A 27,272-nucleotide genomic window follows, 5' to 3' on the forward strand; every position below is an offset into this window, starting at 1 on the left:
TTTCTGTGGAATCGGAGAACAGATATTTCGGATCCCTTTGAAGACTAAAGGGCCAAAGGAAATATCCTCCGATAACAAAGAGAAAGAAGCTTTCTGAGAAACTAATTTGTGTTCTGTAAAATCATCTCACAGAGTTACAGCTTTCCCCTCAAGAAGCCTTTCGCTAAGACAGTTCTTGTGGAATTGGAAAGTGATATTTGGAAGCCTATAGAGGGCTAAGGTGAAAAAGGAAATATCCTCAGATGAAATCTGGAAAGAAGCTTTCTGAGAAACTGCTTAGTGTTCTGTTAATTCATCTCACAGAGTTACATCTGTATTTCGTGGATCCCTTTGCTAGCCTTATTTCTGTGGAATCTGAGAACAGATATTTCGGATCCCTTTGAAGACTATAGGGCCAAAGGAAATATCCTCTGATAACAAAGAGAAAGAAGCTGTCTGAGAAACTTCTTTGTGTTCTGTGAAATCATCTCACAGAGTTACAGCTTTCCCCTCAAGAAGACTTTCGCTAAGACAGTTCTTGTGGAATTGGCAAAGTGATATTTGGAAGCCCGTAGACGGCTGTGGTGAAAAAGGAAATATCCTCAGATGAAATCTGGAAGGAAGCTTTCTGAGAAACTGCTCTGTGATGTGTGACTTCCACTCACAGAGTTACATCTGTATTTCGTGGATCTCTTTGCTAGCCTTATTTCTGTGGAATCGGAGAACAGATATTTCGGATCCCTTTGAAGACTATAGGGCCAAAGGAAATATCCTCCGATAACAAAGAGAAAGAAGCTTTCTGAGAAACTTCTTTGTGTTCTGTGAAATCATCTCACAGAGTTACAGCTTTCCCCTCAAGAAGCCTTTCGCTAAGACAGTTCTTGTGGAATTGGCAAAGTGATATTTGGAAGCCCATGGAGGGCTATGGTGAAAAAGGAAATATCCTCAGATGAAATCTGGAAAGAAGCTTTCTGAGAAACTGCTTAGTGTTCTGTTAATTCATCTCACAGAGTTACATCTGTATTTCGTGGAACTCTTTGCTAGCCTTATTTCTTTGTATTCTGAGAACAGATATTTCGGATCCCTTTGAAGACTATAGGGCCAAAGGAAATATCCTCCGATAACAAAGAGAAAGAAGCTTTCTGAGAAACTTCTTTGTGTTCTGTGAAATCATCTCACAGAGTTACAGCTTTCCCCTCAACAAGCCTTTCGCTAAGACACTTCTTCCGGAATTGGCAAAGTGATATTTGGAAGCCCATAGAGGGCTATGGTGAAAAAGGAAATATCCTCAGATGAAATCTGGAAATAAGCTTTCTGAGAAACTGCCTAGTGTTCTGTTAATTCATCTCACAGAGTTACATCTGTATTATCTGGATCTCTTTGCTAGCCTTATCTGTGGAATCTGAGAACAGATATTTCGGATCCCTTTGAAGACTATAGGGTCAATGGAAATATCCTCCGATAACAAAGAGAAAGAAGCTTTCTGAGAAACTTCTTTGTGTTCTGCGAAATCATCTCACTGAGTTACAGCTTTCCCCTCAAGAAGCCTTTCGCTAAGATAGTTCTTGTGGAATTGGCAAAGTGATATTTGGAAGCCCATAGAGGGCTATGGTGAAAAAGGAAATACCCTCAGATGAAATCTGGAAAGAAGCTTTCTGAGAAACTGCTTAGTGTTATGTTAATTCATCTCACAGAGTTACATCTGTATTTCGTGGATCTCTTTGCTAGCCTTATTTCTCTGGAATCTGAGAACAGATATTTCGGATCCCTTTGAAGACTATAGGGCCAAAGGAAATATCGTCCGATAACAGAGAGAAAGAAATTTTCTGAGAAACTTCTTTGTGTTCTCCGAAATCATCTCACAGAATTACAGCTTTCCCCTCAAGAAGCCTTTCGCTAAGACAGTTCTTGTGGAATTGGCAAAGTCATATTTGGAAGTCCTTAGATTGCTGTGGTGAAAAAGGAAATATCCTCAGATGAAATCTGGAAAGAAGCTTTCTGAGAAACTGCTCTGTGATGTGTGACTTCCACTCACAGAGTTATATCTGTATTTCGTGGATCTCTTTGCTAGCCTTATTTCTGTGGAATCTGAGAACAGATATTTCGGATCCCTTGAAGACTATAGGGCCAAAGGAAATATCCTCCGATAACAAAGAGAAAGAAGCTTTCTGAGAAACTTCATTGTGTTCTGTGAAATCATCTCACAGAGTTACAGCTTTCCTCTCAAGAAGCCTTTCGCTTAGACAGTTCTTGTGGAATTGGCAAAGTGATATTTGGAAGCCCATAGAGGGCTATGGTGAAAAAGGAAATATCCTCAGATGAAATCTGGAAAGAAGATTTCTGAGAAACTGCTCTGTGATGTGTGACTTCCACTCACAGAGTTACATCTATATTTCATGGATCTCTTTGCTAGCCTTATTTCTGTGGAATCTGAGAACAGATATTTCGGATCCCTTTGAAGACTATAGGGCCAAAGGAAATATCCTGCGATAACAAAGAGAAAGATGATTTCTGAGAAACTTCTTTGTGTTCTTTTAAATCATCTCACAGAGTTACAGCTTTCCCCTCAAGAAGTCTTTCGCTAACACAGTTCTTGTGGAATTGGCAAAGTGATATTTGGAAGCCCATAGAGGGCTATGGTGAAAAAGGAAATATCCTCATATGAAATCTGGAAAGATGCTTTCTGAGAAACTGCTTAGTGTCCTCTTAATTCATCTCACAGAGTTACATCTGTATTTCGTGGATCTCTTTGCTGGCCTTATTTCTGTGGAATCTGAGAACAGATATTTCGGATCCCTTTGAAGACTATAGGGCCAAAGGAAATATCCTCTGATAACAAAGAGAACGAAGCTGTCTGAGAAACTTCTTTGTGTTCTGTGAAATCATCTCACAGAGTTACAGCTTACCCCTCAAGAAGCCTTTCGCTAAGACAGTTCTTGTGAAATTGGCAAAGTGATATTTGGAAGTCCATAGAGGGCTATGATGAAAAAGGAAATGTCCTCAGATGAAATCTGGAAGGAAGCTTTCTGAGAAACTGCTCTGTGATGTGTGACTTCCACTCACAGAGTTACATCTGTATTTCGTGGATCTCTTTGCTAGCCTTATTTCTGTGGAATCTGAGAACAGATATTTCGGATCCCTTTGAAGACTATAGGGCCAAAGGAAATATCCTCCGATAACAAAGAGAAAGAAGCTTTCTGAGAAACTTCTTTGTGTTCTGTGAAATCATCTCACAGAGTTACGGCTTTCCCCACAAGAAGCCTTTCGCTAAGACAGTTCTTGTGGAATTGGCAAAGTGATATTTGGAAGCCCTTAGAGGGGTATGGTGAAAAAGGAAATATCCTCAGATGAAATCTGGAAAGAAGCTTTCTGAAAAACTGCTCTGTGATGTGTGACTTCCACTGACAGAGGTATATCTGTATTTCGTGGATCTCTTTGCTACCCTTATTTCTGTGGAATATGAGAACAGATATTTCGGATCCCTTTGAAGACTATAGGGCCAAAGGAAATATCCTCCGATAACAAAGAGAAAGAAGCTTTCTGAGAAACTTCTTTGTGTTCTGTGAAATCATCTCACAGAGTTACAGCTTTCCCCTCAAGAAGCCTTTCGCTAAGACAGTTCTTGTGGAATTGGTAAAGTGATATTTGGAAGCCCGTAGAGGGCTATGGTGAAAAAGGAAATATCCTCAGATGAAATCTGGAAAGAAGCTTTCTGAGAAACTGCTTAGTGTTCTGTTAATTCATCTCACAGAGTTACATCTGTATTTCCTGGATCTCTTTGCTAGCCTTATTTCTGTGGTATCTGAGAACAGATATATGGGATCCCTTTGAAGACTATAGAGCCAAAAGAAATATCCTCCGATAACAAAGAGAAGGAAGCTTTCTGAGAAACTTCTTTGTGTTCTGTGAAATCATCTCACAGAGTTACAGCTTTCCCCTCAAGAAGCCTTTCGCTAAGACAGTTCTTGTGGAATTGGCAAAGTGATATTTGGAAGCCTATAGAGGGCTATGGTGAAAAAGGAAATATCCTCAGATGAAATCTGGAAAGAAGCTTTCTGAGAAACTGCTTAGTGTTCTGTTAATTCATCTCACAGAGTTACATCTGTATTTCGTTGATCCCTTTGCTAGCCTTATTTCTGTGGAATCTGAGAACAGATATTTCGGATCCCTTTGAAGACTATAGGGCCAAAGGAAATATTCTCTGATAACAAAGAGAAAGAAGCTCTCTGAGAAACTTCTTTGTGTTCTGTGAAATCATCTCACAGAGTTACAGCTTTCCCCTCAAGAAGCCTTTCGCTAAGACAGTTCTTGTGGAATTGGCAAAGTGATATTTGGAAGTCCATAGAGGGCTATGGTGAAAAAGGAAATGTCCTCAGATGAAATCTGGAAGGAAGCTTTCTGAGAAACTGCTCTGTGATGTGTGACTTCCACTCACAGAGTTACATCTGTATTTCGTGGATCTCTTTGCTAGCCTTATTTCTGTGGAATCTGAGAACAGATATTTCGGATCCCTTTGAAGACTATAGGGCCAAAGGAAATATCCTCCGATAACAAAGAGAAAGAAGCTTTCTGAGAAACTTCTTTGTGTTCTGTGAAATCATCTCACAGAGTTACGGCTTTCCCCACAAGAAGCCTTTCGCTAAGACAGTTCTTGTGGAATTGGCAAAGTGATATTTGGAAGCCCTTAGAGGGGTATGGTGAAAAAGGAAATATCCTCAGATGAAATCTGGAAAGAAGCTTTCTGAAAAACTGCTCTGTGATGTGTGACTTCCACTGACAGAGGTATATCTGTATTTCGTGGATCTCTTTGCTACCCTTATTTCTGTGGAATATGAGAACAGATATTTCGGATCCCTTTGAAGACTATAGGGCCAAAGGAAATATCCTCCGATAACAAAGAGAAAGAAGCTTTCTGAGAAACTTCTTTGTGTTCTGTGAAATCATCTCACAGAGTTACAGCTTTCCCCTCAAGAAGCCTTTCGCTAAGACAGTTCTTGTGGAATTGGTAAAGTGATATTTGGAAGCCCGTAGAGGGCTATGGTGAAAAAGGAAATATCCTCAGATGAAATCTGGAAAGAAGCTTTCTGAGAAACTGCTTAGTGTTCTGTTAATTCATCTCACAGAGTTACATCTGTATTTCCTGGATCTCTTTGCTAGCCTTATTTCTGTGGTATCTGAGAACAGATATATGGGATCCCTTTGAAGACTATAGAGCCAAAAGAAATATCCTCCGATAACAAAGAGAAGGAAGCTTTCTGAGAAACTTCTTTGTGTTCTGTGAAATCATCTCACAGAGTTACAGCTTTCCCCTCAAGAAGCCTTTCGCTAAGACAGTTCTTGTGGAATTGGCAAAGTGATATTTGGAAGCCTATAGAGGGCTATGGTGAAAAAGGAAATATCCTCAGATGAAATCTGGAAAGAAGCTTTCTGAGAAACTGCTTAGTGTTCTGTTAATTCATCTCACAGAGTTACATCTGTATTTCGTTGATCCCTTTGCTAGCCTTATTTCTGTGGAATCTGAGAACAGATATTTCGGATCCCTTTGAAGACTATAGGGCCAAAGGAAATATTCTCTGATAACAAAGAGAAAGAAGCTCTCTGAGAAACTTCTTTGTGTTCTGTGAAATCATCTCACAGAGTTACAGCTTTCCCCTCAAGAAGCCTTTCGCTAAGACAGTTCTTGTGGAATTGGCAAAGTGATATTTGGAAGCCCATAGAGGGCTGTGGTGAAAAAGGAAATATCCTCAGATGAAATCTGGAAGGAAGCTTTCTGAGAAACTGCTCTGTGATGTGTGACTTCCACTCACAGAGTTACATCTGTATTTCGTGGATCTCTTTCCTAGCCTTATTTCTGTGGAATCTGAGAACAGATATTTCGGATCCTTTGAAGACTATAGGGTCAAAGGAAATATCCACCGATAACAAAGAGAAAGAATCTTTCTGAGAAACTTCTTTGTGTTCTGTGAAATCATCTCACAGAGTTACAGCTTTCCCCTCAAGAAGCCTTTCGCTAAGACAGTTCTTGTGGAATTGGCAAAGTGATATTTGGAAGCCCATGGAGGGCTATGGTGAAAAAGGAAATATCCTCAGATGAAATCTGGAAAGAAGCTTTCTGAGAAACTGCTTAGTGTTCTGTTAATTCATCTCACAGAGTTACATCTGTATTTCGTGGATCTCTTTGCTAGCCTTATTTCTTTGGATTCTGAGAACAGATATTTCGGATCCCTTTGAAGACTATAGGGCCAAAAGAAATATCCTCCGATAACAAAGAGAAAGAAGCTTTCTGAGAAACTTCTTTGTGTTCTGTGAAATCATCTCACAGAGTTACAGCTTTCCCCTCAAGAAGCCTTTCGCTAAGACAGTTCTTGTGGAATTGGCAAAGTGATATTTGGAAGCCCTTAGAGGGCTATGGTGAAAAAGGAAATATCCTCAGATGAAATCTGGAAAGAAGCTTTCTGAGAAACTGCTTAGTGTTCTGTTAATTCATCTCACAGAGTTACATCTGTGTTATCTGGATCTCTTTGCTAGCCTTATCTGTGGAATCTGAGAACAGATATTTCGGATCCCTTTGAAGACTATAGGGCCAAAGGAAATATCCTCCGATAACAAAGAGAAAGAAGCTTTCTGAGAAACTTCTTTGTGTTCTGTGAAATCATCTCACAGAGTTACAGCTTTCCCCTCAAGAAGCCTTTCGCTAAGACAGTTCTTGTGGAATTGGCAAAGTGATATTTGGAAGCCCTTAGAGGGCTATGGTGAAAAAGGAAATATCCTCAGATGAAATCTGGAAAGAAGCTTTCTGAGAAACTGCTCTGTGATGTGTGACTTTCACTGACAGAGTTATATCTGTATTTCGTGGATCTCTTTGCTAGCCTTATTTCTGTGGAATATGAGAACAGATATTTCGGATCCTTTTGAAGACTATAGGGCCAAAGGAAATATCCTCAGATAACAAAGAGAAAGAAGCTTTCTGAGAAACTTCTATGTGTTCTGAGAAATCATCTCACAGAGTTACAGCTTTCCCCTCAAGAAGCCTTTCGCTAAGACAGTTCTTGTGGAATTGGCAAAGTTATATTTGGAAGACCATACAGGGCTATGGTGAAAAAGGAAATATCCTCAGATGAAATCTGTAAAGAAGCTTTCTGAGAAACTGCTCTGTGATGTGTGACTTCCACTCACAGAGTTACATCTGTATTTCGTGGATCTCTTTGCTAGCCTTATTTCTGTGGAATCTGAGAACAGATATTTCGGATCCCTTTGAAGACTACAGGGCCAAAGGAAATATCCTCCGATAACAAAGAGAAAGAAGCTTTCTGAGAAACTTCTTTGTGTTCTGTGAAATCATCTCACAGAGTTACAGCTTTCCCCTCAAGAAGCGTTTCGCTAAGACAGTTCTTAGGGAATTGGCAAAGTGATATTTGGAAGCCCATAGAGGGCTATGGTGAAAAAGGAAATATCCTCAGATGAAATCTGGAAAGAAGCTTTCTGAGAAACTGCTTAGTGTTCTGTTAATTCATCTCACAGAGTTACATCTGTATTTCCTGGATCTCTTTGCTAGCCTTATTTCTGTGGAATCTGAGAACAGATATTTCGGATCCCTTTGAAGACTATAGGGCCAAAGGAAATATCCTCCGATAACAAAGAGAAAGAAGTTGTCTGATAAACTTCTTTGTGTTCTGTGAAATCAACTCACAGAGTTACAGCTTTCCCATCAAGAAGCCTTTCGTTAAGACAGTTCTTGTGGAATTGGCAAAGTGATATTTGGAAGCCCATAGAGGGCTATGGTGAAAAAGGAAATATCCTCAGATGAAATCTGGAAAGAAGCTTTCTGAGAAACTGCTCTGTGATGTGTGACTTCCACTCACAGAGTTACATCTGTATTTCGTGGATCTCTTTGCTAGCCTTATTTCTGTGGAATCTGAGAACAGATATTTCGGATCCCTTTGAAGACTAAAGGGCCAAAGGAAATATCTTCCGATAACAAAGAGAAAGAAGCTTTCTGAGAAACTTCTTGGTGTTCTGTGAAATCATCTCACAGAGTTACAGCTTTCCCCTCAAGAAGCCTTTCGCTAAGACAGTTCTTGTGGAATTGGCAAAGTGATATTTGGAAGCCCATAGAGGGCTGTGGTGAAAAAGGAAATATCCTCAGATGAAATCTGGAAGGAAGCTTTCTGCGAAACTGCTCTGTGATGTGTGACTTCCACTCACAGAGTTACATCTGTATTTCGTGGATCTCTTTCCTAGCCTTATTTCTGTGGAATCTGAGAACAGATATTTCGGATCCTTTGAAGACTATAGGGCCAAAGGAAATATCCTCCGATAACAAAGAGAAAGAAGCTTTCTGAGAAACTTCTTTGTGTTCTGTGAAATCATCTCACAGAGTTACAGCTTTCCCCTCAAGAAGCCTTTCGCTAAGACAGTTCTTGTGGAATTGGCAAAGTGATATTTGGAAGCCCATGGAGGGCTATGGTGAAAAAGGAAATATCCTCAGATGAAATCTGCAAAGAAGCTTTCTGAGAAACTGCTTAGTGTTCTGTTAATTCATCTCACAGAGTTACATCTGTATTTCGTGGATCTCTTTGCTGGCCTTATTTCTTTGGATTCTGAGAACAGATATTTCGGATCCCTTTGAAGACTATAGGGCCAAAAGAAATATCCTCCGATAACAAAGAGAAAGTAGCTTTCTGAGAAACTTCTTTGTGTTCTGTGAAATCATCTCACAGAGTTACAGCTTTCCCCTCAAGAAGCCTTTCGCTAAGAGAGTTCTTGTGGAAATGGCAAAGTGATATTTGGAAGCCCATAGAGGGCTACGGTGAAAAAGGAAATATCCTCAGATGAAATCTGGAAAGAAGCTTTCTGAGAAACTGCTCTGTGATGTGTGACTTCCACTCACAGGGTTACATCTGTGTTTCGTGGATCTCTTTGCTAGCCTTATTTTTGTGGAATCTGAGAACAGTTATTTCGGATACCTTTGAAGACTATAGGGCCAAAGGAAATATCCTCCGATAACAAAGAGAAAGAAGCTTTCTGAGAAACTTCTTTGTGTTCTGTGAAATCATCTCACAGAGTTACAGCTTTCCCCTCAACAAGCCTTTCGCTAAGACACTTCTTCCGGAATTGGCAAAGTGATATTTGGAAGCCCATAGAGGGCTATGGTGAAAAAGGAAATATCCTCAGATGAAATCTGGAAAGAAGCTTTCTGAGAAACTGCTTAGAGATCTGTTAATTCATCTCACAGATTTACATCTGTATTATCTGGATCTCTTTGCTAGCCTTATCTGTGGAATCTGAGAACAGATATTTCGGATCCCTTTGAAGACTATAGGGCCAAAGGAAATATCCTCCGATAACAAAGAGAAAGAAGCTTTCTGAGAAACTTCTTTGTGTTCTGTGAAATCATCTCACAGAGTTACGGCTTTCCCCACAAGAAGCCTTTCGCTAAGACAGTTCTTGTGGAATTGGCAAAGTGATATTTGGAAGCCCTTAGAGGGCTATGGTGAAAAAGGAAATATCCTCAGATGAAATCTGGAAAGAAGCTTTCTGAGAAACTGCTTAGTGTTCTGTTAATTCATCTCACAGAGTTACATCTGTGTTATCTGGATCTCTTTGCTAGCCTTATCTGTGGAATCTGAGAACAGATATTTCGGATCCCTTTGAAGACTATAGGGCCAAAGGAAATATCCTCCGATAACAAAGAGAAAGAAGCTTTCTGAGAAACTTCTTTGTGTTCTGTGAAATCATCTCACAGAGTTACAGCTTTCCCCTCAAGAAGCCTTTCGCTAAGACAGTTCTTGTGGAATTGGCAAAGTGATATTTGGAAGCCCTTAGAGGGCTATGGTGAAAAAGGAAATATCCTCAGATGAAATCTGGAAAGAAGCTTTCTGAGAAACTGCTCTGTGATGTGTGACTTTCACTGACAGAGTTATATCTGTATTTCGTGGATCTCTTTGCTAGCCTTATTTCTGTGGAATATGAGAACAGATATTTCGGATCCTTTTGAAGACTATAGGGCCAAAGGAAATATCCTCAGATAACAAAGAGAAAGAAGCTTTCTGAGAAACTTCTATGTGTTCTGAGAAATCATCTCACAGAGTTACAGCTTTCCCCTCAAGAAGCCTTTCGCTAAGACAGTTCTTGTGGAATTGGCAAAGTTATATTTGGAAGACCATACAGGGCTATGGTGAAAAAGGAAATATCCTCAGATGAAATCTGTAAAGAAGCTTTCTGAGAAACTGCTCTGTGATGTGTGACTTCCACTCACAGAGTTACATCTGTATTTCGTGGATCTCTTTGCTAGCCTTATTTCTGTGGAATCTGAGAACAGATATTTCGGATCCCTTTGAAGACTACAGGGCCAAAGGAAATATCCTCCGATAACAAAGAGAAAGAAGCTTTCTGAGAAACTTCTTTGTGTTCTGTGAAATCATCTCACAGAGTTACAGCTTTCCCCTCAAGAAGCGTTTCGCTAAGACAGTTCTTAGGGAATTGGCAAAGTGATATTTGGAAGCCCATAGAGGGCTATGGTGAAAAAGGAAATATCCTCAGATGAAATCTGGAAAGAAGCTTTCTGAGAAACTGCTTAGTGTTCTGTTAATTCATCTCACAGAGTTACATCTGTATTTCCTGGATCTCTTTGCTAGCCTTATTTCTGTGGAATCTGAGAACAGATATTTCGGATCCCTTTGAAGACTATAGGGCCAAAGGAAATATCCTCCGATAACAAAGAGAAAGAAGTTGTCTGATAAACTTCTTTGTGTTCTGTGAAATCAACTCACAGAGTTACAGCTTTCCCATCAAGAAGCCTTTCGTTAAGACAGTTCTTGTGGAATTGGCAAAGTGATATTTGGAAGCCCATAGAGGGCTATGGTGAAAAAGGAAATATCCTCAGATGAAATCTGGAAAGAAGCTTTCTGAGAAACTGCTCTGTGATGTGTGACTTCCACTCACAGAGTTACATCTGTATTTCGTGGATCTCTTTGCTAGCCTTATTTCTGTGGAATCTGAGAACAGATATTTCGGATCCCTTTGAAGACTAAAGGGCCAAAGGAAATATCTTCCGATAACAAAGAGAAAGAAGCTTTCTGAGAAACTTCTTGGTGTTCTGTGAAATCATCTCACAGAGTTACAGCTTTCCCCTCAAGAAGCCTTTCGCTAAGACAGTTCTTGTGGAATTGGCAAAGTGATATTTGGAAGCCCATAGAGGGCTGTGGTGAAAAAGGAAATATCCTCAGATGAAATCTGGAAGGAAGCTTTCTGCGAAACTGCTCTGTGATGTGTGACTTCCACTCACAGAGTTACATCTGTATTTCGTGGATCTCTTTCCTAGCCTTATTTCTGTGGAATCTGAGAACAGATATTTCGGATCCTTTGAAGACTATAGGGCCAAAGGAAATATCCTCCGATAACAAAGAGAAAGAAGCTTTCTGAGAAACTTCTTTGTGTTCTGTGAAATCATCTCACAGAGTTACAGCTTTCCCCTCAAGAAGCCTTTCGCTAAGACAGTTCTTGTGGAATTGGCAAAGTGATATTTGGAAGCCCATGGAGGGCTATGGTGAAAAAGGAAATATCCTCAGATGAAATCTGCAAAGAAGCTTTCTGAGAAACTGCTTAGTGTTCTGTTAATTCATCTCACAGAGTTACATCTGTATTTCGTGGATCTCTTTGCTAGCCTTATTTCTTTGGATTCTGAGAACAGATATTTCGGATCCCTTTGAAGACTATAGGGCCAAAAGAAATATCCTCCGATAACAAAGAGAAAGTAGCTTTCTGAGAAACTTCTTTGTGTTCTGTGAAATCATCTCACAGAGTTACAACTTTCCCCTCAAGAAGCCTTTCGCTAAGAGAGTTCTTGTGGAAATGGCAAAGTGATATTTGGAAGCCCATAGAGGGCTACGGTGAAAAAGGAAATATCCTCAGATGAAATCTGGAAAGAAGCTTTCTGAGAAACTGCTCTGTGATGTGTGACTTCCACTCACAGGGTTACATCTGTGTTTCGTGGATCTCTTTGCTAGCCTTATTTTTGTGGAATCTGAGAACAGTTATTTCGGATACCTTTGAAGACTATAGGGCCAAAGGAAATATCCTCCGATAACAAAGAGAAAGAAGCTTTCTGAGAAACTTCTTTGTGTTCTGTGAAATCATCTCACAGAGTTACAGCTTTCCCCTCAACAAGCCTTTCGCTAAGACACTTCTTCCGGAATTGGCAAAGTGATATTTGGAAGCCCATAGAGGGCTATGGTGAAAAAGGAAATATCCTCAGATGAAATCTGGAAAGAAGCTTTCTGAGAAACTGCTTAGAGATCTGTTAATTCATCTCACAGATTTACATCTGTATTATCTGGATCTCTTTGCTAGCCTTATCTGTGGAATCTGAGAACAGATATTTCGGATCCCTTTGAAGACTATAGGGCCAAAGGAAATATCCTCCGATAACAAAGAGAAAGAAGCTTTCTGAGAAACTTCTTTGTGTTCTGTGAAATCATCTCACAGAGTTACGGCTTTCCCCACAAGAAGCCTTTCGCTAAGACAGTTCTTGTGGAATTGGCAAAGTGATATTTGGAAGCCCTTAGAGGGCTATGGTGAAAAAGGAAATATCCTCAGATGAAATCTGGAAAGAAGCTTTCTGAAAAACTGCTCTGTGATGTGTGACTTCCACTGACAGAGGTATATCTGTATTTCGTGGATCTCTTTGCTACCCTTATTTCTGTGGAATATGAGAACAGATATTTCGGATCCCTTTGAAGACTATAGGGCCAAAGGAAATATCCTCCGATAACAAAGAGAAAGAAGCTTTCTGAGAAACTTCTTTGTGTTCTGTGAAATCATCTCACAGAGTTACAGCTTTCCCCTCAAGAAGCCTTTCGCTAAGACAGTTCTTGTGGAATTGGTAAAGTGATATTTGGAAGCCCGTAGAGGGCTATGGTGAAAAAGGAAATATCCTCAGATGAAATCTGGAAAGAAGCTTTCTGAGAAACTGCTTAGTGTTCTGTTAATTCATCTCACAGAGTTACATCTGTATTTCCTGGATCTCTTTGCTAGCCTTATTTCTGTCGTATCTGAGAACAGATATATGGGATCCCTTTGAAGACTATAGAGCCAAAAGAAATATCCTCCGATAACAAAGAGAAGGAAGCTTTCTGAGAAACTTCTTTGTGTTCTGTGAAATCATCTCACAGAGTTACAGCTTTCCCCTCAAGAAGCCTTTCGCTAAGACAGTTCTTGTGGAATTGGCAAAGTGATATTTGGAAGCCTATAGAGGGCTATGGTGAAAAAGGAAATATCCTCAGATGAAATCTGGAAAGAAGCTTTCTGAGAAACTGCTTAGTGTTCTGTTAATTCATCTCACAGAGTTACATCTGTATTTCGTTGATCCCTTTGCTAGCCTTATTTCTGTGGAATCTGAGAACAGATATTTCGGATCCCTTTGAAGACTATAGGGCCAAAGGAAATATCCTCTGATAACAAAGAGAAAGAAGCTCTCTGAGAAACTTCTTTGTGTTCTGTGAAATCATCTCACAGAGTTACAGCTTTCCCCTCAAGAAGCCTTTCGCTAAGACAGTTCTTGTGGAATTGGCAAAGTGATATTTGGAAGCCCATAGAGGGCTGTGGTGAAAAAGGAAATATCCTCAGATGAAATCTGGAAGGAAGCTTTCTGAGAAACTGCTCTGTGATGTGTGACTTCCACTCACAGAGTTACATCTGTATTTCGTGGATCTCTTCCCTAGCCTTATTTCTGTGGAATCTGAGAACAGATATTTCGGATCCTTTGAAGACTATAGGGCCAAAGGAAATATCCTCCGATAACAAAGAGAAAGAAGCTTTCTGAGAAACTTCTTTGTGTTCTGTGAAATCATCTCACAGAGTTACAGCTTTCCCCTCAAGAAGCCTTTCGCTAAGACAGTTCTTGTGGAATTGGCAAAGTGATATTTGGAAGCCCATGGAGGGCTATGGTGAAAAAGGAAATATCCTCAGATGAAATCTGGAAAGAAGCTTTCTGAGAAACTGCTTAGTGTTCTGTTAATTCATCTCACAGAGTTACATCTGTATTTCGTGGATCTCTTTGCTAGCCTTATTTCTTTGGATTCTGAGAACAGATATTTCGGATCCCTTTGAAGACTATAGGGCCAAAAGAAATATCCTCCGATAACAAAGAGAAAGAAGCTTTCTGAGAAACTTCTTTGTGTTCTGTGAAATCATCTCACAGAGTTACAGCTTTCCCCTCAAGAAGCCTTTCGCTAAGACAGTTCTTGTGGAATTGGCAAAGTGATATTTGGAAGCCCATAGAGGGCTACGGTGAAAAAGGAAATATCCTCAGATGAAATCTGGAAAGAAGCTTTCTGAGAAACTGCTCTGTGATGTGAGACTTCCACTCACAGGGTTACATCTGTGTTTCGTGGATCTCTTTGCTAGCCTTATTTTTGTGGAATCTGAGAACAGTTATTTCGGATCCCTTTGAAGACTATAGGGCCAAAGGAAATATCCTCCGATAACAAAGAGAAAGAAGCTTTCTGAGAAACTTCTTTGTGTTCTGTGAAATCATCTCACAGAGTTACAGCTTTCCCCTCAACAAGCCTTTCGCTAAGATACTTCTTCCGGAATTGGCAAAGTGATATTTGGAAGCCCATAGAGGGCTATGGTGAAAAAGGAAATATCCTCAGATGAAATCTGGAAAGAAGCTGTCTGAGAAACTGCTTAGTGTTCTGTTAATTCATCTCACAGAGTTACATCTGTATTATCTGGATCTCTTTGCTAGCCTTATCTGTGGAATCTGAGAACAGATATTTCGGATCCCTTTGAAGACTATAGGGCCAAAGGAAATATCCTCCGATAACAAAGAGAAAGAAGCTTTCTGAGAAACCTCTTTGTGTTCTGTGAAATCATCTCACAGAGTTACGGCTTTTCCCACAAGAAGCCTTTCGCTAAGACAGTTCTTGTGGAATTGGCAAAGTGATATTTGGAAGCCCTTAGAGGGCTATGGTGAAAAAGGAAATATCCTCAGATGAAATCTGGAAAGAAGCTTTCTGAGAAACTGCTTAGTTTTCTGTTAATTCATCTCACAGAGTTTCATCTCTATTTCGTGGATCTCTTTGCTAGCCTTATTTCTGTGGAATCTGAGAACAGATATTTCGGATCCCTTTGAAGACTATAGGGTCAAAGGAAATATCCTCCGATAACAAAGAGAAAGAAGCTTTCTGAGAAACTTCTTTGTGTTCTGCGAAATCATCTCACTGAGTTACAGCTTTCCCCTCAAGAAGCCTTTCGCTAAGATAGTTCTTGTGGAATTGGCAAAGTGATATTTGGAAGCCCATAGAGGGCTATGGTGAAAAAGGAAATATCCTCAGATTAAATCTGGAAAGAAGCTTTCTGAGAAACTGCTTAGTGTTATGTTAATTCATCTCACAGAGTTACATCTGTATTTCGTGGATCTCTTTGCTAGCCTTATTTCTCTGGAATCTGAGAACAGATATTTCGGATCCCTTTGAAGACTATAGGGCCAAAGGAAATATCCTCCGATAACAAAGAGAAAGAAATTTTCTGAGAAACTTCTTTGTGTTCTCCGAAATCATCTCATAGAGTTACACCTTTCCCCTCAAGAAGCCTTTCGCTAAGACAGTTCTTGTGGAATTGGCAAAGTCATATTTGGAAGTCCTTAGATTGCTATGGTGTAAAAGGAAATATCCTCAGATGAAATCTGGAAAGAAGCTTTCTGAGAAACTGCTCTGTGATGTGTGACTTCCACTCACAGAGTTATATCTGTATTTCGTGGATCTCTTTGCTAGCCTTATTTCTGTGGAATCTGAGAACAGATATTTCGGATCCCTTGAAGACTATAGGGCCAAAGGAAATATCCTCCGATAACAAAGAGAAAGAAGCTTTCTGAGAAACTTCTTTGTGTTCTGTGAAATCATCTCACAGAGTTACGGCTTTCCCCACAAGAAGCCTTTCGCTAAGACAGTTCTTGTGGAATTGGCAAAGTGATATTTGGAAGCCCTTAGAGGGCTATGGTGAAAAAGGAAATATCCTCAGATGAAATCTGGAAAGAAGCTTTCTGAGAAACTGCTTAGTGTTCTGTTAATTCATCTCACAGAGTTACATCTGTGTTATCTGGATCTCTTTGCTAGCCTTATCTGTGGAATCTGAGAACAGATATTTCGGATCCCTTTGAAGACTATAGGGCCAAAGGAAATATCCTCCGATAACAAAGAGAAAGAAGCTTTCTGAGAAACTTCTTTGTGTTCTGTGAAATCATCTCACAGAGTTACAGCTTTCCCCTCAAGAAGCCTTTCGCTAAGACAGTTCTTGTGGAATTGGCAAAGTGATATTTGGAAGCCCTTAGAGGGCTATGGTGAAAAAGGAAATATCCTCAGATGAAATCTGGAAAGAAGCTTTCTGAGAAACTGCTCTGTGATGTGTGACTTTCACTGACAGAGTTATATCTGTATTTCGTGGATCTCTTTGCTAGCCTTATTTCTGTGGAATATGAGAACAGATATTTCGGATCCTTTTGAAGACTATAGGGCCAAAGGAAATATCCTCAGATAACAAAGAGAAAGAAGCTTTCTGAGAAACTTCTATGTGTTCTGAGAAATCATCTCACAGAGTTACAGCTTTCCCCTCAAGAAGCCTTTCGCTAAGACAGTTCTTGTGGAATTGGCAAAGTTATATTTGGAAGACCATACAGGGCTATGGTGAAAAAGGAAATATCCTCAGATGAAATCTGTAAAGAAGCTTTCTGAGAAACTGCTCTGTGATGTGTGACTTCCACTCACAGAGTTACATCTGTATTTCGTGGATCTCTTTGCTAGCCTTATTTCTGTGGAATCTGAGAACAGATATTTCGGATCCCTTTGAAGACTACAGGGCCAAAGGAAATATCCTCCGATAACAAAGAGAAAGAAGCTTTCTGAGAAACTTCTTTGTGTTCTGTGAAATCATCTCACAGAGTTACAGCTTTCCCCTCAAGAAGCGTTTCGCTAAGACAGTTCTTAGGGAATTGGCAAAGTGATATTTGGAAGCCCATAGAGGGCTATGGTGAAAAAGGAAATATCCTCAGATGAAATCTGGAAAGAAGCTTTCTGAGAAACTGCTTAGTGTTCTGTTAATTCATCTCACAGAGTTACATCTGTATTTCCTGGATCTCTTTGCTAGCCTTATTTCTGTGGAATCTGAGAACAGATATTTCGGATCCCTTTGAAGACTATAGGGCCAAAGGAAATATCCTCCGATAACAAAGAGAAAGAAGTTGTCTGATAAACTTCTTTGTGTTCTGTGAAATCAACTCACAGAGTTACAGCTTTCCCATCAAGAAGCCTTTCGTTAAGACAGTTCTTGTGGAATTGGCAAAGTGATATTTGGAAGCCCATAGAGGGCTATGGTGAAAAAGGAAATATCCTCAGATGAAATCTGGAAAGAAGCTTTCTGAGAAACTACTCTGTGATGTGTGACTTCCACTCACAGAGTTACATCTGTATTTCGTGGATCTCTTTGCTAGCCTTATTTCTGTGGAATCTGAGAACAGATATTTCGGATCCCTTTGAAGACTAAAGGGCCAAAGGAAATATCTTCCGATAACAAAGAGAAAGAAGCTTTCTGAGAAACTTCTTGGTGTTCTGTGAAATCATCTCACAGAGTTACAGCTTTCCCCTCAAGAAGCCTTTCGCTAAGACAGTTCTTGTGGAATTGGCAAAGTGATATTTGGAAGCCCATAGAGGGCTGTGGTGAAAAAGGAAATATCCTCAGATGAAATCTGGAAGGAAGCTTTCTGCGAAACTGCTCTGTGATGTGTGACTTCCACTCACAGAGTTACATCTGTATTTCGTGGATCTCTTTCCTAGCCTTATTTCTGTGGAATCTGAGAACAGATATTTCGGATCCTTTGAAGACTATAGGGCCAAAGGAAATATCCTCCGATAACAAAGAGAAAGAAGCTTTCTGAGAAACTTCTTTGTGTTCTGTGAAATCATCTCACAGAGTTACAGCTTTCCCCTCAAGAAGCCTTTCGCTAAGACAGTTCTTGTGGAATTGGCAAAGTGATATTTGGAAGCCCATGGAGGGCTATGGTGAAAAAGGAAATATCCTCAGATGAAATCTGCAAAGAAGCTTTCTGAGAAACTGCTTAGTGTTCTGTTAATTCATCTCACAGAGTTACATCTGTATTTCGTGGATCTCTTTGCTGGCCTTATTTCTTTGGATTCTGAGAACAGATATTTCGGATCCCTTTGAAGACTATAGGGCCAAAAGAAATATCCTCCGATAACAAAGAGAAAGTAGCTTTCTGAGAAACTTCTTTGTGTTCTGTGAAATCATCTCACAGAGTTACAGCTTTCCCCTCAAGAAGCCTTTCGCTAAGAGAGTTCTTGTGGAAATGGCAAAGTGATATTTGGAAGCCCATAGAGGGCTACGGTGAAAAAGGAAATATCCTCAGATGAAATCTGGAAAGAAGCTTTCTGAGAAACTGCTCTGTGATGTGTGACTTCCACTCACAGGGTTACATCTGTGTTTCGTGGATCTCTTTGCTAGCCTTATTTTTGTGGAATCTGAGAACAGTTATTTCGGATACCTTTGAAGACTATAGGGCCAAAGGAAATATCCTCCGATAACAAAGAGAAAGAAGCTTTCTGAGAAACTTCTTTGTGTTCTGTGAAATCATCTCACAGAGTTACAGCTTTCCCCTCAACAAGCCTTTCGCTAAGACACTTCTTCCGGAATTGGCAAAGTGATATTTGGAAGCCCATAGAGGGCTATGGTGAAAAAGGAAATATCCTCAGATGAAATCTGGAAAGAAGCTTTCTGAGAAACTGCTTAGAGATCTGTTAATTCATCTCACAGATTTACATCTGTATTATCTGGATCTCTTTGCTAGCCTTATCTGTGGAATCTGAGAACAGATATTTCGGATCCCTTTGAAGACTATAGGGCCAAAGGAAATATCCTCCGATAACAAAGAGAAAGAAGCTTTCTGAGAAACTTCTTTGTGTTCTGTGAAATCATCTCACAGAGTTACGGCTTTCCCCACAAGAAGCCTTTCGCTAAGACAGTTCTTGTGGAATTGGCAAAGTGATATTTGGAAGCCCTTAGAGGGCTATGGTGAAAAAGGAAATATCCTCAGATGAAATCTGGAAAGAAGCTTTCTGAGAAACTGCTTAGTGTTCTGTTAATTCATCTCACAGAGTTACATCTGTGTTATCTGGATCTCTTTGCTAGCCTTATCTGTGGAATCTGAGAACAGATATTTCGGATCCCTTTGAAGACTATAGGGCCAAAGGAAATATCCTCCGATAACAAAGAGAAAGAAGCTTTCTGAGAAACTTCTTTGTGTTCTGTGAAATCATCTCACAGAGTTACAGCTTTCCCCTCAAGAAGCCTTTCGCTAAGACAGTTCTTGTGGAATTGGCAAAGTGATATTTGGAAGCCCTTAGAGGGCTATGGTGAAAAAGGAAATATCCTCAGATGAAATCTGGAAAGAAGCTTTCTGAGAAACTGCTCTGTGATGTGTGACTTTCACTGACAGAGTTATATCTGTATTTCGTGGATCTCTTTGCTAGCCTTATTTCTGTGGAATATGAGAACAGATATTTCGGATCCTTTTGAAGACTATAGGGCCAAAGGAAATATCCTCAGATAACAAAGAGAAAGAAGCTTTCTGAGAAACTTCTATGTGTTCTGAGAAATCATCTCACAGAGTTACAGCTTTCCCCTCAAGAAGCCTTTCGCTAAGACAGTTCTTGTGGAATTGGCAAAGTTATATTTGGAAGACCATACAGGGCTATGGTGAAAAAGGAAATATCCTCAGATGAAATCTGTAAAGAAGCTTTCTGAGAAACTGCTCTGTGATGTGTGACTTCCACTCACAGAGTTACATCTGTATTTCGTGGATCTCTTTGCTAGCCTTATTTCTGTGGAATCTGAGAACAGATATTTCGGATCCCTTTGAAGACTACAGGGCCAAAGGAAATATCCTCCGATAACAAAGAGAAAGAAGCTTTCTGAGAAACTTCTTTGTGTTCTGTGAAATCATCTCACAGAGTTACAGCTTTCCCCTCAAGAAGCGTTTCGCTAAGACAGTTCTTAGGGAATTGGCAAAGTGATATTTGGAAGCCCATAGAGGGCTATGGTGAAAAAGGAAATATCCTCAGATGAAATCTGGAAAGAAGCTTTCTGAGAAACTGCTTAGTGTTCTGTTAATTCATCTCACAGAGTTACATCTGTATTTCCTGGATCTCTTTGCTAGCCTTATTTCTGTGGAATCTGAGAACAGATATTTCGGATCCCTTTGAAGACTATAGGGCCAAAGGAAATATCCTCCGATAACAAAGAGAAAGAAGTTGTCTGATAAACTTCTTTGTGTTCTGTGAAATCAACTCACAGAGTTACAGCTTTCCCATCAAGAAGCCTTTCGTTAAGACAGTTCTTGTGGAATTGGCAAAGTGATATTTGGAAGCCCATAGAGGGCTATGGTGAAAAAGGAAATATCCTCAGATGAAATCTGGAAAGAAGCTTTCTGAGAAACTGCTCTGTGATGTGTGACTTCCACTCACAGAGTTACATCTGTATTTCGTGGATCTCTTTGCTAGCCTTATTTCTGTGGAATCTGAGAACAGATATTTCGGATCCCTTTGAAGACTAAAGGGCCAAAGGAAATATCTTCCGATAACAAAGAGAAAGAAGCTTTCTGAGAAACTTCTTGGTGTTCTGTGAAATCATCTCACAGAGTTACAGCTTTCCCCTCAAGAAGCCTTTCGCTAAGACAGTTCTTGTGGAATTGGCAAAGTGATATTTGGAAGCCCATAGAGGGCTGTGGTGAAAAAGGAAATATCCTCAGATGAAATCTGGAAGGAAGCTTTCTGCGAAACTGCTCTGTGATGTGTGACTTCCACTCACAGAGTTACATCTGTATTTCGTGGATCTCTTTCCTAGCCTTATTTCTGTGGAATCTGAGAACAGATATTTCGGATCCTTTGAAGACTATAGGGCCAAAGGAAATATCCTCCGATAACAAAGAGAAAGAAGCTTTCTGAGAAACTTCTTTGTGTTCTGTGAAATCATCTCACAGAGTTACAGCTTTCCCCTCAAGAAGCCTTTCGCTAAGACAGTTCTTGTGGAATTGGCAAAGTGATATTTGGAAGCCCATGGAGGGCTATGGTGAAAAAGGAAATATCCTCAGATGAAATCTGCAAAGAAGCTTTCTGAGAAACTGCTTAGTGTTCTGTTAATTCATCTCACAGAGTTACATCTGTATTTCGTGGATCTCTTTGCTAGCCTTATTTCTTTGGATTCTGAGAACAGATATTTCGGATCCCTTTGAAGACTATAGGGCCAAAAGAAATATCCTCCGATAACAAAGAGAAAGTAGCTTTCTGAGAAACTTCTTTGTGTTCTGTGAAATCATCTCACAGAGTTACAACTTTCCCCTCAAGAAGCCTTTCGCTAAGAGAGTTCTTGTGGAAATGGCAAAGTGATATTTGGAAGCCCATAGAGGGCTACGGTGAAAAAGGAAATATCCTCAGATGAAATCTGGAAAGAAGCTTTCTGAGAAACTGCTCTGTGATGTGTGACTTCCACTCACAGGGTTACATCTGTGTTTCGTGGATCTCTTTGCTAGCCTTATTTTTGTGGAATCTGAGAACAGTTATTTCGGATACCTTTGAAGACTATAGGGCCAAAGGAAATATCCTCCGATAACAAAGAGAAAGAAGCTTTCTGAGAAACTTCTTTGTGTTCTGTGAAATCATCTCACAGAGTTACAGCTTTCCCCTCAACAAGCCTTTCGCTAAGACACTTCTTCCGGAATTGGCAAAGTGATATTTGGAAGCCCATAGAGGGCTATGGTGAAAAAGGAAATATCCTCAGATGAAATCTGGAAAGAAGCTTTCTGAGAAACTGCTTAGAGATCTGTTAATTCATCTCACAGATTTACATCTGTATTATCTGGATCTCTTTGCTAGCCTTATCTGTGGAATCTGAGAACAGATATTTCGGATCCCTTTGAAGACTATAGGGCCAAAGGAAATATCCTCCGATAACAAAGAGAAAGAAGCTTTCTGAGAAACTTCTTTGTGTTCTGTGAAATCATCTCACAGAGTTACGGCTTTCCCCACAAGAAGCCTTTCGCTAAGACAGTTCTTGTGGAATTGGCAAAGTGATATTTGGAAGCCCTTAGAGGGCTATGGTGAAAAAGGAAATATCCTCAGATGAAATCTGGAAAGAAGCTTTCTGAAAAACTGCTCTGTGATGTGTGACTTCCACTGACAGAGGTATATCTGTATTTCGTGGATCTCTTTGCTACCCTTATTTCTGTGGAATATGAGAACAGATATTTCGGATCCCTTTGAAGACTATAGGGCCAAAGGAAATATCCTCCGATAACAAAGAGAAAGAAGCTTTCTGAGAAACTTCTTTGTGTTCTGTGAAATCATCTCACAGAGTTACAGCTTTCCCCTCAAGAAGCCTTTCGCTAAGACAGTTCTTGTGGAATTGGTAAAGTGATATTTGGAAGCCCGTAGAGGGCTATGGTGAAAAAGGAAATATCCTCAGATGAAATCTGGAAAGAAGCTTTCTGAGAAACTGCTTAGTGTTCTGTTAATTCATCTCACAGAGTTACATCTGTATTTCCTGGATCTCTTTGCTAGCCTTATTTCTGTCGTATCTGAGAACAGATATATGGGATCCCTTTGAAGACTATAGAGCCAAAAGAAATATCCTCCGATAACAAAGAGAAGGAAGCTTTCTGAGAAACTTCTTTGTGTTCTGTGAAATCATCTCACAGAGTTACAGCTTTCCCCTCAAGAAGCCTTTCGCTAAGACAGTTCTTGTGGAATTGGCAAAGTGATATTTGGAAGCCTATAGAGGGCTATGGTGAAAAAGGAAATATCCTCAGATGAAATCTGGAAAGAAGCTTTCTGAGAAACTGCTTAGTGTTCTGTTAATTCATCTCACAGAGTTACATCTGTATTTCGTTGATCCCTTTGCTAGCCTTATTTCTGTGGAATCTGAGAACAGATATTTCGGATCCCTTTGAAGACTATAGGGCCAAAGGAAATATCCTCTGATAACAAAGAGAAAGAAGCTCTCTGAGAAACTTCTTTGTGTTCTGTGAAATCATCTCACAGAGTTACAGCTTTCCCCTCAAGAAGCCTTTCGCTAAGACAGTTCTTGTGGAATTGGCAAAGTGATATTTGGAAGCCCATAGAGGGCTGTGGTGAAAAAGGAAATATCCTCAGATGAAATCTGGAAGGAAGCTTTCTGAGAAACTGCTCTGTGATGTGTGACTTCCACTCACAGAGTTACATCTGTATTTCGTGGATCTCTTCCCTAGCCTTATTTCTGTGGAATCTGAGAACAGATATTTCGGATCCTTTGAAGACTATAGGGCCAAAGGAAATATCCTCCGATAACAAAGAGAAAGAAGCTTTCTGAGAAACTTCTTTGTGTTCTGTGAAATCATCTCACAGAGTTACAGCTTTCCCCTCAAGAAGCCTTTCGCTAAGACAGTTCTTGTGGAATTGGCAAAGTGATATTTGGAAGCCCATGGAGGGCTATGGTGAAAAAGGAAATATCCTCAGATGAAATCTGGAAAGAAGCTTTCTGAGAAACTGCTTAGTGTTCTGTTAATTCATCTCACAGAGTTACATCTGTATTTCGTGGATCTCTTTGCTAGCCTTATTTCTTTGGATTCTGAGAACAGATATTTCGGATCCCTTTGAAGACTATAGGGCCAAAAGAAATATCCTCCGATAACAAAGAGAAAGAAGCTTTCTGAGAAACTTCTTTGTGTTCTGTGAAATCATCTCACAGAGTTACAGCTTTCCCCTCAAGAAGCCTTTCGCTAAGACAGTTCTTGTGGAATTGGCAAAGTGATATTTGGAAGCCCATAGAGGGCTACGGTGAAAAAGGAAATATCCTCAGATGAAATCTGGAAAGAAGCTTTCTGAGAAACTGCTCTGTGATGTGAGACTTCCACTCACAGGGTTACATCTGTGTTTCGTGGATCTCTTTGCTAGCCTTATTTTTGTGGAATCTGAGAACAGTTATTTCGGATCCCTTTGAAGACTATAGGGCCAAAGGAAATATCCTCCGATAACAAAGAGAAAGAAGCTTTCTGAGAAACTTCTTTGTGTTCTGTGAAATCATCTCACAGAGTTACAGCTTTCCCCTCAACAAGCCTTTCGCTAAGATACTTCTTCCGGAATTGGCAAAGTGATATTTGGAAGCCCATAGAGGGCTATGGTGAAAAAGGAAATATCCTCAGATGAAATCTGGAAAGAAGCTGTCTGAGAAACTGCTTAGTGTTCTGTTAATTCATCTCACAGAGTTACATCTGTATTATCTGGATCTCTTTGCTAGCCTTATCTGTGGAATCTGAGAACAGATATTTCGGATCCCTTTGAAGACTATAGGGCCAAAGGAAATATCCTCCGATAACAAAGAGAAAGAAGCTTTCTGAGAAACCTCTTTGTGTTCTGTGAAATCATCTCACAGAGTTACGGCTTTTCCCACAAGAAGCCTTTCGCTAAGACAGTTCTTGTGGAATTGGCAAAGTGATATTTGGAAGCCCTTAGAGGGCTATGGTGAAAAAGGAAATATCCTCAGATGAAATCTGGAAAGAAGCTTTCTGAGAAACTGCTTAGTTTTCTGTTAATTCATCTCACAGAGTTTCATCTCTATTTCGTGGATCTCTTTGCTAGCCTTATTTCTGTGGAATCTGAGAACAGATATTTCGGATCCCTTTGAAGACTATAGGGTCAAAGGAAATATCCTCCGATAACAAAGAGAAAGAAGCTTTCTGAGAAACTTCTTTGTGTTCTGCGAAATCATCTCACTGAGTTACAGCTTTCCCCTCAAGAAGCCTTTCGCTAAGATAGTTCTTGTGGAATTGGCAAAGTGATATTTGGAAGCCCATAGAGGGCTATGGTGAAAAAGGAAATATCCTCAGATTAAATCTGGAAAGAAGCTTTCTGAGAAACTGCTTAGTGTTATGTTAATTCATCTCACAGAGTTACATCTGTATTTCGTGGATCTCTTTGCTAGCCTTATTTCTCTGGAATCTGAGAACAGATATTTCGGATCCCTTTGAAGACTATAGGGCCAAAGGAAATATCCTCCGATAACAAAGAGAAAGAAATTTTCTGAGAAACTTCTTTGTGTTCTCCGAAATCATCTCATAGAGTTACACCTTTCCCCTCAAGAAGCCTTTCGCTAAGACAGTTCTTGTGGAATTGGCAAAGTCATATTTGGAAGTCCTTAGATTGCTATGGTGTAAAAGGAAATATCCTCAGATGAAATCTGGAAAGAAGCTTTCTGAGAAACTGCTCTGTGATGTGTGACTTCCACTCACAGAGTTATATCTGTATTTCGTGGATCTCTTTGCTAGCCTTATTTCTGTGGAATCTGAGAACAGATATTTCGGATCCCTTGAAGACTATAGGGCCAAAGGAAATATCCTCCGATAACAAAGAGAAAGAAGCTTTCTGAGAAACTTCATTGTGTTCTGTGAAATCATCTCACAGAGTTACAGCTTTCCTCTCAAGAAGCCTTTCGCTTAGACAGTTCTTGTGGAATTGGCAAAGTGATATTTGGAAGCCCATAGAGGGCTATGGTGAAAAAGGAAATATCCTCAGATGAAATCTGGAAAGAAGCTTTCTGAGAAACTGCTCTGTGATGTGTGACTTCCACTCACAGAGTTACATCTGTATTTCGTGGATCTCTTTGCTAGCCTTATTTCTGTGGAATCTGAGAACAGATATTTCGGATCCCTTTGAAGACTATAGGGCCAAAGGAAATATCCTGCGATAACAAAGAGAAAGAAGCTTTCTGAGAAACATCTTTGTGTTCTTTGAAATCATCTCACAGAGTTACAGCTTTCCCCTCAAGAAGCCTTTCGCTAAGACAGTTCTTGTGGAATTGGCAAAGTGATATTTGGAAGCCCATAGAGGGCTATGGTGAAAAAGGAAATATCCTCAGATGAAATCTGGAAAGAAGCTTTCTGAGAAACTGCTCTGTGATGTGTGACTTCCACTCACAGAGTTACATCTGTATTTCGTGGATCTCTTTGCTAGCCTTATTTCTGTGGACACTGAGAACAGATATTTCGGATCCCTTTGAAGACTATAGGGCCAAAGGAACTATCCTCCGATAACAAAGAGAAATAAGCTTTCTGAGAAACTTCTTTGTGTTCTGTGAAATCATCTCACAGAGTTACAGCTTTCCCCTCAAGAAGCCTTTCGCTAAGACAGTTGTTGTGGAATTGGCAAAGTGATATTTGGAAGCCCATAGAGGGCTATGGTGAAAAAGGAAATATCCTCAGATGAAATCTGTAAAGAAGCTTTCTGAGAAACTGCTCTGTGATGTGTGACTTCCACTCACAGAGTTACATCTGTATTTCGTGGATCTCTTTGCTAGCCTTATTTCTGTGGAATCTGAGAACACATATTTCGGATCCCTTTGAAGACTATAGGGCCAAAGGAAATATCCTCCGATAACAAAGAGAAAGAAGCTTTCTGAGAAACTTCTTTGTGTTCTGTGAAATCATCTCACAGAGTTACAGCTTTCCCCTCAAGAAGCCTTTCGCTAAGACAGTTCTTGTGGAATTGGCAAAGTGATATTTAGAAGCCCATAAAGGGCTATGGTGAAAAAGGAAATATCCTCAGATGAAATCTGGAAAGACGCTTTCTGAGAAACTGCTCTCTGATGTGTGACTTCCACTCACAGAGTTACGTCTGTATTTCGTGGATCTCTTTGCTACCCTTATTTCTGTGGAATCTGAGAACAGATATTTCGGATTCCTTTGAAGACTATAGGTCCAAAGGAAATATCCTCCGAAAACAAAGAGAAAGAAGCCTTCTGAGAAACTTCTTTGTGTTCTGTGAAATCATCTCACAGAGTTACAGCTTTCCCCTCAAGAAGCCTTTCGCTAAGACAGTTCTTGTGGAATTGGCAAAGTGATATTTGGAAGCCCATAGAGGGCTATGGTGAAAAAGGAAGTATCCTCAGATGAAATCTGGAAAGAAGCTTTCTGAGAAACTGTTCTGTGATGTGTGACTTCCACTCACAGAGTTACAGCTGTATTTCGTGGATCTCTTTGCTAGCCTTATTTCTGTGGAATCGGAGAACAGATATTTCGGATCCCTTTGAAGACTATAGGGCCAAAGGAAATATCGTCCGATAACATAGAGAAAGAAGCTTTCTGAGAAACTTCTTTGTGTTCTGTGAAATCATCTCACAGAGTTACAGCTTTCCCCTCAAGAAGCCTTTCGCTAAGACAGTTCTTGTGGAATTGGCAAAGTGATATTTGGAAGCCC

The sequence above is a fragment of the Macaca nemestrina genome, chromosome 1 (assembly GCF_043159975.1).
Source record: "Macaca nemestrina isolate mMacNem1 chromosome 1, mMacNem.hap1, whole genome shotgun sequence".
NCBI lineage: Eukaryota > Metazoa > Chordata > Mammalia > Primates > Cercopithecidae > Macaca > Macaca nemestrina.